The following is a 9225-nucleotide window of genomic DNA, read 5'->3' as shown; positions in this document are numbered from 1 at the left end:
TTAACAACACCCCAGGGGAAATCAGAACCGTTTCACGGGCTCCGGGATGCCCTCAGGTGAAAGTACCCCAGCGAACAGTGTAGGCTTTAATTGCAGGGCGCTCGCAAGTACCCCACTCCTTCCCCAGGTGCTGGTATTAGAAATCACCCAAGAGATGGGAAGGGTTTGCACTCCCTGTCCCCTGTGCTGCCTCTGCACCTGAGACAGTGCGTTGGGATTTAAGTGTGGTGCCTGGTTTCTGCTTCCTTCGGGCCTAGAGGGCTGAGGTAGCTGGTAGGGACTGAGCTCCAAAGTGTGGGCTTATGCGTATATCCTGGAAGTTAAAACTACTGCCTTCGTTAGCTTCATGTCACCAGGCACGCAGCATTTGTGACACAGATTAACAGGAAGAGAGTTAACTCTGAATTCATCTCTTGTTTTCTTTATTTACCGGCTTTTGTCCACCAATTTCTATCCTGTGGCTTGTACAGGCCAAGAGGTCCAGAAAAAGCTTTGAAGAATGGGTAAGAACAGCCAATTCTCACTATGCTTAAATTCATCAGGGCTACACCTTTGCTGGAAACGAAGGCCACCGAACAGTGAAGGGTGGAAGTCACTGTAACTTTAGCTCCTCTGTTTTGCTTAGAAGCAGCATGGCTGGTGGAAGCACCTCTGTCTCCTCCAGCCTCATGCTACGGCACATGGCAGTTTCTGCCTCCCTAGCTCTGCCAGGCTTTTTTCACCTTTAGGTCCTCCCAGATTTTTTCTTTGCCTTTCCCTGTTGTACGCTCCATCGCTCCGGTAGCTATTTTGGAGGGCTGTGACTGCAGCTGGCTTTTCACCTAGGTTAGATAATCTGAGCCGTGTGCCGTGGCTCTTTCTTGCAGAAAATAGCCCATCAGTTTAAGGGTGTTGTTTAAACCCAGGCCGGAGGGGTATGGATTTAGAAATCATGCCCTGCTTTACCTCAGGCTTGAATGCAATCGCTTTGCAATGAGGAAGCAGGAACAGTCCTCCTACGCTTTTTCGTAGTTCTTCTGAAAGGAAATTATTTCATATCTGACAGTGAAAGGATCCAAGAAGGTCTCCGTAGAGACGCCTGGGGGGATGTGCCCACACTTGGGTAAGGGCATAAGTCAGGAGGCTGTAGGAATACTCCATAGTGGACTTTATGGCAAACAAATGTGGATGCTCATGTCTGAGTGCCAGCTGCCCCCCTCGGTTAACTGTAGTATAGACATAACCTTAGACCTTGCTTCATTTCCTGCTCCAGTTTGACGTTATATCTCAATTAGAGACAGCACAAAACGAAGGAGGAAAGCCAACTCACACACAGTATTGACAAGAATGATGCAGTTACTGGGAGGTGACACCTAGACCAAAGATCTCCCGGTTTATAAAAATAATCAAAACAAACCAGTGAGGTGGCAGGGAGGGGTATAATGGACAAGGAAAGCACCAAGACTTTATCTTGGTGTCGTGGTTTAACCTCAGTCGGCAACTGAGCACCACGCAGCTGCTCGCTCACTCCCCCCCAGTGGGATGGGGGAGAGAATCGGAAGGGTAAAAGTGAGAAAACTCGTGGGTTGAGATAAAAACAGTTTAATAGGTAAAGCAAAAGCCGCGCACACAAGCAAAGCAAAACAAGGAATTCATTCACTCCTTCCCATTGGCAGGCAGGTGTTCAGCCATCTCCAGGAAAGCAGGGCTCCATCACGCGTAACGGTGACTTGGGAAGACAAACGCCATCACTCCAAACGTCCCCCCCCTCCTTCTTCTTCCCCCAGCTTTATATACTGAGCATGACGTCACATGGTATGGAATGTCCCTTTGGCCAGTTGGGGTCAGCTGTCCTGGCTGTGCCACCTCCCAGCTTCTTGTGCACCTCCAGCCTTCCCAGTCGGTAGAGCATGGGAAGCTGAAAAGTCCTTGACTAATGTAAACACTACTTAGCAACAACTAAAACATTGGTGTGTTATCAACTTTGTTCTCACCCTAAATCCAAAACACAGCACTGTACCAGCTACTAGGTATCCCTGCTGAAACCAGGACACTTGGTAAAACAGCTTTGGCTAGGTTTGAAATTAATGCTGTACCTCTAAAAGGTGTCTAAAAGTTCACTAACGATGACACAACCTTCCACAACTGATTTGGTGCTCTTCTTCCAGTATTCCTAGTTCTGTGCTTCTCTTGCCTCCAAATCAAAGCATCCTTTACTGTAAATCCCCTCTGTGATCAAGACAGTTGTCTTGCCCTGTGGAAGAGAAGGAAGAAGTTCCTGTGGAACTTCCTTCACAGGAAGTTCCTTCCTGTGGAAGGAAGAAGAAGTTGCAATCTACAAAGTACAACATCTCCCAAAAGAGTTGCTGTGTGTATGCAAGTATGTATATATGTTGGCTGTGTTTTTCTGAGGGCATTCACTAATATCTCCCTAAAGAAGCAAAGGGGGAAAATAACATTTGGTGTCATACATCTCCTTGAGATTTCTCTTTTTGAAGAGATTGGAAAATCTTCTGATGTATAAGAAGTTGTGGTACCTTCTTTTTCTTTCACTGACAACTCATGAGGAGATCCACTCCGGCTTGCTCTCCGATTTCCAGGATGCCAAATCTGTTTGACTCCTCTTTGCCTTGGGCTCAGGGCAACATTTTCTGAGGGACATGAATTGTTGAGATGGTTGGGTCAGGTCTCGGCTGGACTCTGTTCAAAGCTTCTCCATTCTTCAGAACATATTCCCAAGGGTATATCTATGCTGGCAATTCGTTATGGTCTCTGCCTGCTTCGTTATGGATCTCTGGTCCTTTGACTGTCTCCATTCACAGACGCTACTTGGTTGTAGGGTGGATATCTGGAGCACCCCTTGCTGGACAAACTCATGGCGCACATGAAAGCTCACACTGTGAGCTCTGCTCCTTGGACCACGCAATGGAAGCTGTTCGTCCGCACCGCAGGAGGGTTTCTCCAAGTCACCCTCGCTCTGAGGAGCCCTTAGACCGTGGAAACTGCTTAGCAGTGTGTTATGAAAGCAGACAATTCCTTCCCTGTGCCGGTCCCTCAACCATGCAATGATCCTTTTGATGACATCAGTGCACAAGATATTTTTAACATGTGACATGGGTGCTTTTCCAAGCTGTATTTCAAACTATCAAATTATTATGTACGGCATTTCTTTACTCATTAGAGTCAATTAGACCACTGCTATAAATCCTTAGCTTGACTACTTGTTTTCTACTGCTCCTGTTTTGCTTTTCAGGGCAATACTGCTGGTTTGGTACCACGATGGCTGCGTATTTCTGTCTCCCATGTGATTAATAAATGTTATATTTGCTGTCAGGGCTTGAGCCAGGCTGTTAAGCTGTCCCAAAACCACTTGCAGAGTCTTGAGAGCTCACTGCAACTGAGTTTGGGTCTGGAAGCAATAGTGTTACCCGTGGTTTTCCTAGATCCAGGTTTCCGCAGACCTCTGGAACAACCCCACAGAGTTAACCGCAAAGCTACTTCGAAGTAATTCACTTCACAACATTCCATATGAAATCAAGACTGAAAAGGGAAATCTAGAAGTTACTCAAAATCTTGGAACATTCGTAAGAGCCTTGTAAGTAATAGAAATACAAGCTTAAAACATACACGAGGTGTTTCATTCCAATTTCTTGATGATTAAGTGATTGCTCAACTTTATCTGCTGCAAGCCAACTGTCAACTTACAGGAAGATTATTGAAGGCAGCTCACAAATACATCGTTTCACTCAAACAACCCAGATGTCATCTATTTGCCGAAGTAGTAAAGCTGATCAGAATGATTTTGGTTGCGCTCAGTCATTGTATGCAGTTTTTATTTAGCTGTTTTCAGGTTGTATTCAATACTTTATGGGTATCCAGTTTCACTTTTCTATTTGATATTAAAACAGGAGAAAACCCCAGCTCAGCCAGCATATGCTTTCACTTGCACACAGGAGGCAGAACTGATGCCTTACAGCTGACCGAGATTGCAGAAGGACTCATTTCAAGTAACGCAGGGCACAGATCACTCTTGGAAACCTTTTTCAGACAGGTACATGGTTCTTTTTATTCATCTTCAAAACACTATAACAAAAAAGACATTTGATAAAATTGCATTTATACCATGGCTAAATATGTCCACTTCTGGCAAGGGAGCTCAATGTCCAGATGGAGATTGGTGATGAGTGGTGTCCTGCAGGGGTCCATATTGGGACCGGTACTGTTGAATATCTTCATCAATGACATAGACAGTGGGATCGAGTGCACCCTCAGCAAGTCTGCAGGTGACACCAAGCTGAGTGGTGCGGTCGACAAGCCTGAGGGACGGGATGCCATCCAGAGGGACCTGGACAAGCTCAAGAAGTGGGCCCGTGTGAACCTCATGAGGTTTAACAAGGCCAAGTGCAAGGTCCTGCACCTGGGTCGGGGCAACCCCCAGTATCAATACAGGCTGGGGGATGAAGGGATGGAGAGCAGCCCTGCCGAGAAGGACTTGGGGGTACTGGTGGATGACAAGCTGGACATGAGCCAGCAATGTGCGCTCGCAGCCCAGAAGGCCAACCGTATCCTGGGCTGCATCACAAGCAGTGTGGCCAGCAGGTCGAGGGAGGGGATTCTGCCCCTCTACTCTGCTCTGGTGAGACCCCACCTGCAGTACTGCGTCCAGCTCTGGAGCCCTCAGCATAAGAAAGACACGGACCTGTTGGAGTGGGTCCAGAGGAGGGCCACAAAAATGACCAGGGGGATGGAACACCTCTGCTGTGAAGAAAGGCTGAGAGAGTTGGGGTTGTTCAGCCTAGAGAAGAGAAGGCTTTGGGGAGACCTTATTGCAGCCCATCAGTACTTAAAGGGGGCTTATAAAAAAGATGGGGACAGACTTTTTGGCAGGGCCTGTTGCGACAGGACAAGGGGGAATGGTTTTAAATTAAAAGACTTAGACTAGATCTAAGGAAGACATTTTTTACGCTGAGGGTGGTGAAACACTGGCACAGGTTGCCCAGAGAGGTGGTGGATGCCCCATCCCGGGAAACATTCCAGGTCAGGTTGGAGGGGGCTCTGAGCAACCTGATCAAGTTGAAGATGTCCCTGCCCACGGCAGGGGGGGTGGACTAGATGACCTTTAGAGGTCCCTTACAACCCAAACTATTCTATGATTCTACGATCCAGTCTCGCTCTTTTCTTCATTTATTAAAGCACTTCTTAACTTTTTGGAAGGGATTAACCCATCCAGTTCCCCATTCTCTGCCCTCACATTTACTTAGTTTGTTCACAAGTATCTCCAGCTTGTCACATCCACAGGTCACCTCCGTATGTGCGACAATTTGTTCTAAGCAGCCCTGGTAGCACCTCTGCTAAGGTTTGCAAATTGCGCTTCCCTACAGATCTTGCATTGGGTATGTGCCCATCCTCTCCGTTTAGTGAATTTAAGCCACTCATACTAGGCTTGCTATTTCTTATTTACCTTCCAGAACTGCCTAAACAGTAGTGCACAATCCCCAGGAGGTCACAGAGTGAGAAACACTCAGCCAGAGGGAAGATCGAGGAAGAAGTTGAGGGGTAGCACTCCACCACAGGTCTCCAAAAGCCACTGGCAAAGACAAGAAAAGCTCACAGGTGAGGGAATAGCAGAAAAAAGTTCCTGGCATTTCCAACAAACAGAAGTCTTCAAAAGGGTATGACATCTGTGCATCGTTAGGGGTAAAAGAAGCAGGTAGCATTTTAATTTGGTTTGTTTTGCTTTTTAAAGTATCGCTTGATTAGTTCTCATGGTAAGTCAACCCCTACAGTTCCTTTCTGCCAGGACAGACCTCTGTAATGCACCGTTAAAATGCTTAGGAAAGTAATGCCTCCATATGGATGTTACTGGTTAGTAAGGCTAGTGTGGCTTTTAGAAACATGCTTGAAATAACTGTTTGAATGATAATTATCCTCTGGTTTTGATAAAGGAATATTTAGTTGAATTGTTTAGGTTGTCTAAAGGATGCATAGGTCAATTCCTATCCCAGCAGCTTTATTATCTGTAAAACTGAGGTGGTGTAAAAACTCATTATTGCTTCTAAAAAGCTTTTCATTTAAGAACAGCTAATTATTGCCAAACTGGCTGGCACGGGAGATATCTGAGGAAAATTTTGTTGTTTCGGGAAACAGTATTGGTAACTCAACTTACGGCACTGTGTTGTCAGAGCCCCTAATGAATCAGTCCCAAGATGTCACTAAGGAGACCGTGCTCTTTTGACAGCAGTGTCCATTTGTGACTGTTAAAGAATTCAAAACACCTTGCAGGAAAATGATCGTGCTTTTTTGTTGTTGTTGTTGTTGCTGATATTTCTGTAGGTGTTCTTTCTACTTCAGCAGTACGGGGCAAACCACGTTAAGCAGGGAACATACTTACTCTCAGCATCAGTCTGCACTACAGATATCCAAGCAGCAAACTCTTTCCAGGAAAAATGCACTAACAGGACTAATCCCTGCAAATGCAGGCTGGTTTGTCAAATTCATGCACTGAGTTTTAGATCCATGCCTTTGTCTCTCTCCTCAACCTTCCCCAAAGCAAGGTCTATACTTCACAAACCTCGTTTTTGAAACATTTTAGCTGTATTCAAATTACAGGTGAATAAACATAACAGAGACCTCCCCCCAAACACCAAATAGATCTCGCTGGATGGTAGAAAAGCTCAGAAAAACATGTGGTTTTGTTCTATTTTTATGTGTACAGAAGATAAATGGTTGAGCGTAAAGTATTGTACTTCTAAGTTTGAGTTCATTAGCTTCTATTCAACCCAGGCAAGAAATCTCTCAAAGTTTTTACTAGATGATCATACTTCTGTGTTGTCAGTTTGATCCCTGCAGGATGTGTCCATCTCAGAGAAAATACCCATTCAGGTGCATTGGCTGCCTCAGCAGGGAGGTCAAGGATTGAATGGGTGATGGAGTCTTCAATATCTACACATCTCTGAAGGTAAATCCAGGGGGGGCCAGATTAATGAAAATGCTGCTGCATATTCTTACTGCTGAATAAAAGCATCATTTTCAGATGTTGTCAGTCTCCAGCCTGACACAGATATTAAATTCACATAATCTAACTTTAAAAAGTGCATGTGTGAGTAGATTTTGAACCACATTGTACTTTGCAATGAAATTTCATATTTTTAGAACTGAAAAGCAGGCAGGTCGTTATGAACATGTCTTAAGCTATTTCTCCAGCCTGAAATGTATGTACTGTTTGAAAACATTTAGGGAAATAGAACATCTTAGTAGGAGCCGCAGCAACTTTTCATGAATTTATTTTGGCTTGCATCAGTATTCTGAGCTACAAGGACTATAATTTAGTAGAGAGACTCTCATTGGGAGAGGGGATTGAAGGCGTCGAGGCAGCAGCCCTGTGAGTTGACAGTGATTCTAATATAGCCACAGCAGAAGTTTAGAGAGCAGATCAGAGCAGCTGGGTGGGCTGATAGAGAGGATCAAGGCAGCCCAGAGGAGCAGTAAGAGGATCCAAATAAGTGGATTAGTAGCATACCAAAGCACACATTACTTTTAGTTTTCAAACCCCCATTGATTTTAGTGCAAGTGCATTTACTAATGTGTGGCAGGAGAAACGGAAGAGGATCAAGGCAGAATTGAGACACACAGAGCAGCTCTGTGGCAAGCTGGAAACAGCAAGAAGGCTGGGCTGGGGAGGCACAGCATAATGTCCCCACATCAGTCTCAGTCAGGACTTAAAGGAGGATGGCTGTTGTCTGGGCTCCTTCATCCCGCAGCCTCAAGGAGCTGTCTAACCTTGCTAAATGCTATTGTTCCTGCAGCTGATTCTGCATTCATTTTCTGTCCGTAGCTCCAGTGATTGACTCTTTCCATGGCTGCACTCTAACATCTGCCTTCAGCTGTTGTGACTGAAGCAAACTGACACAAAAATGTAGGTATGATTAGTAGCATAACCCTCTTTGAACTCATCTTAGCAGGGGACTCACTGGGCTGCTGGACCCTGAGCTGAGCTTGCCACAATTTGTGCCTGTAGTGTTCATCAGAAATGGGACCGCTTACCCTAGCTGTGCTTGGGCTACCATGATTAACATCGACTCCTGAACTACCCAAACCTCAAACATGCCCTTCCCTAGAACGCCAGCCTGGCTTTACACTTCATCTCTTTAGACAGAGGTGGTAGTGATGCAAAGACACATCCAGACTAAGATTTCTAAGCACTATTACTCTTCATATAGCGCAAAAAACCAAAGTTCTAGGCAAAATAACAAGCCCTAATCACACTGCCCTCAGTTCCCTTGAAGCACTTACAACCCAAGGGTTGTAAGTGGGAGGCAGGGCAAAGTTTTTGCAGCTTATGATTTCTCCATGTTGCAGAGAAGCACGGGACACGCATATATGTGGGCAGACTTTTTTTACTCTTCCACGTTAGCTTACATAAAAGCATTGTTGAGACCTTTTCTTCTTTATCCTCCAACCACATCTGTTGCTTAGACACCTCAGTCTCCCCACCCACTCCTCCCAGAATTGAAATCCAAAAACTGGTTTGTCCTAGGGAAGAGTTAATACCTTAACATCCAACTATCCTACAAGTATTTGATCAGAGTGGATGACCATCAAACTTTGACTCTTAGACTATACTGCCCTTCCTTGCAGTCTTAGTCCAAGCTACACATAAAATGACCGAGGGGAGGAAAAGCCCAGCCTTACAGTCAAAATGGGGTTTGCATTCTGATACAGAAATATACAGAGGGCTTGTAACCGCACACACAAAGAACACTTTGTACATAGATTCAGTTATATTCTTTATTGTTGAAACAGTTTTGGAATGTTTTGGTCTCCCCGAGCTGGCAAACAGATGAAAACATTGTTCCATCCTTGTCCTGGTTTCAGCTGGGATAGAGTTAATTTTCTTCCTAGTAGCTGGTTCAGTGCTGTGTTTTGGATTTAGCATGAGAATAATGTTGATAACACAACGATGTTTTAGTTGTTGCTAAGCAGTGTTTATACTAAGTCAAGGACTTTTCAGCTTCCCATGCTCTGCCAGCGAGGAGGTGCACAAGAAGCTGGGAGGGGGCACAGCCAGGACAGCTGACCCCAACTGGTCAAAGGAGTATTCCATACCATATGACATCATGCTCAGCATATAAACTGGGGGAAGTTGGCCGGGGAGCAGCAATCACTGCTCGGGGACTGGCTGGGCATCAGTCGGCAGGTGGTGAGCGGTTGCATCACTTGTTTTTTTTTCCCTTTCCCTGTTTTTTT

The sequence above is a fragment of the Pygoscelis adeliae genome, unplaced genomic scaffold, assembly GCF_000699105.1.
Source record: "Pygoscelis adeliae isolate BGI_AS28 unplaced genomic scaffold, ASM69910v1 Scaffold202, whole genome shotgun sequence".
In the NCBI taxonomy this organism is placed as follows: Eukaryota; Metazoa; Chordata; class Aves; order Sphenisciformes; family Spheniscidae; genus Pygoscelis; species Pygoscelis adeliae.
This window is presented reverse-complemented; position numbering follows the sequence as displayed.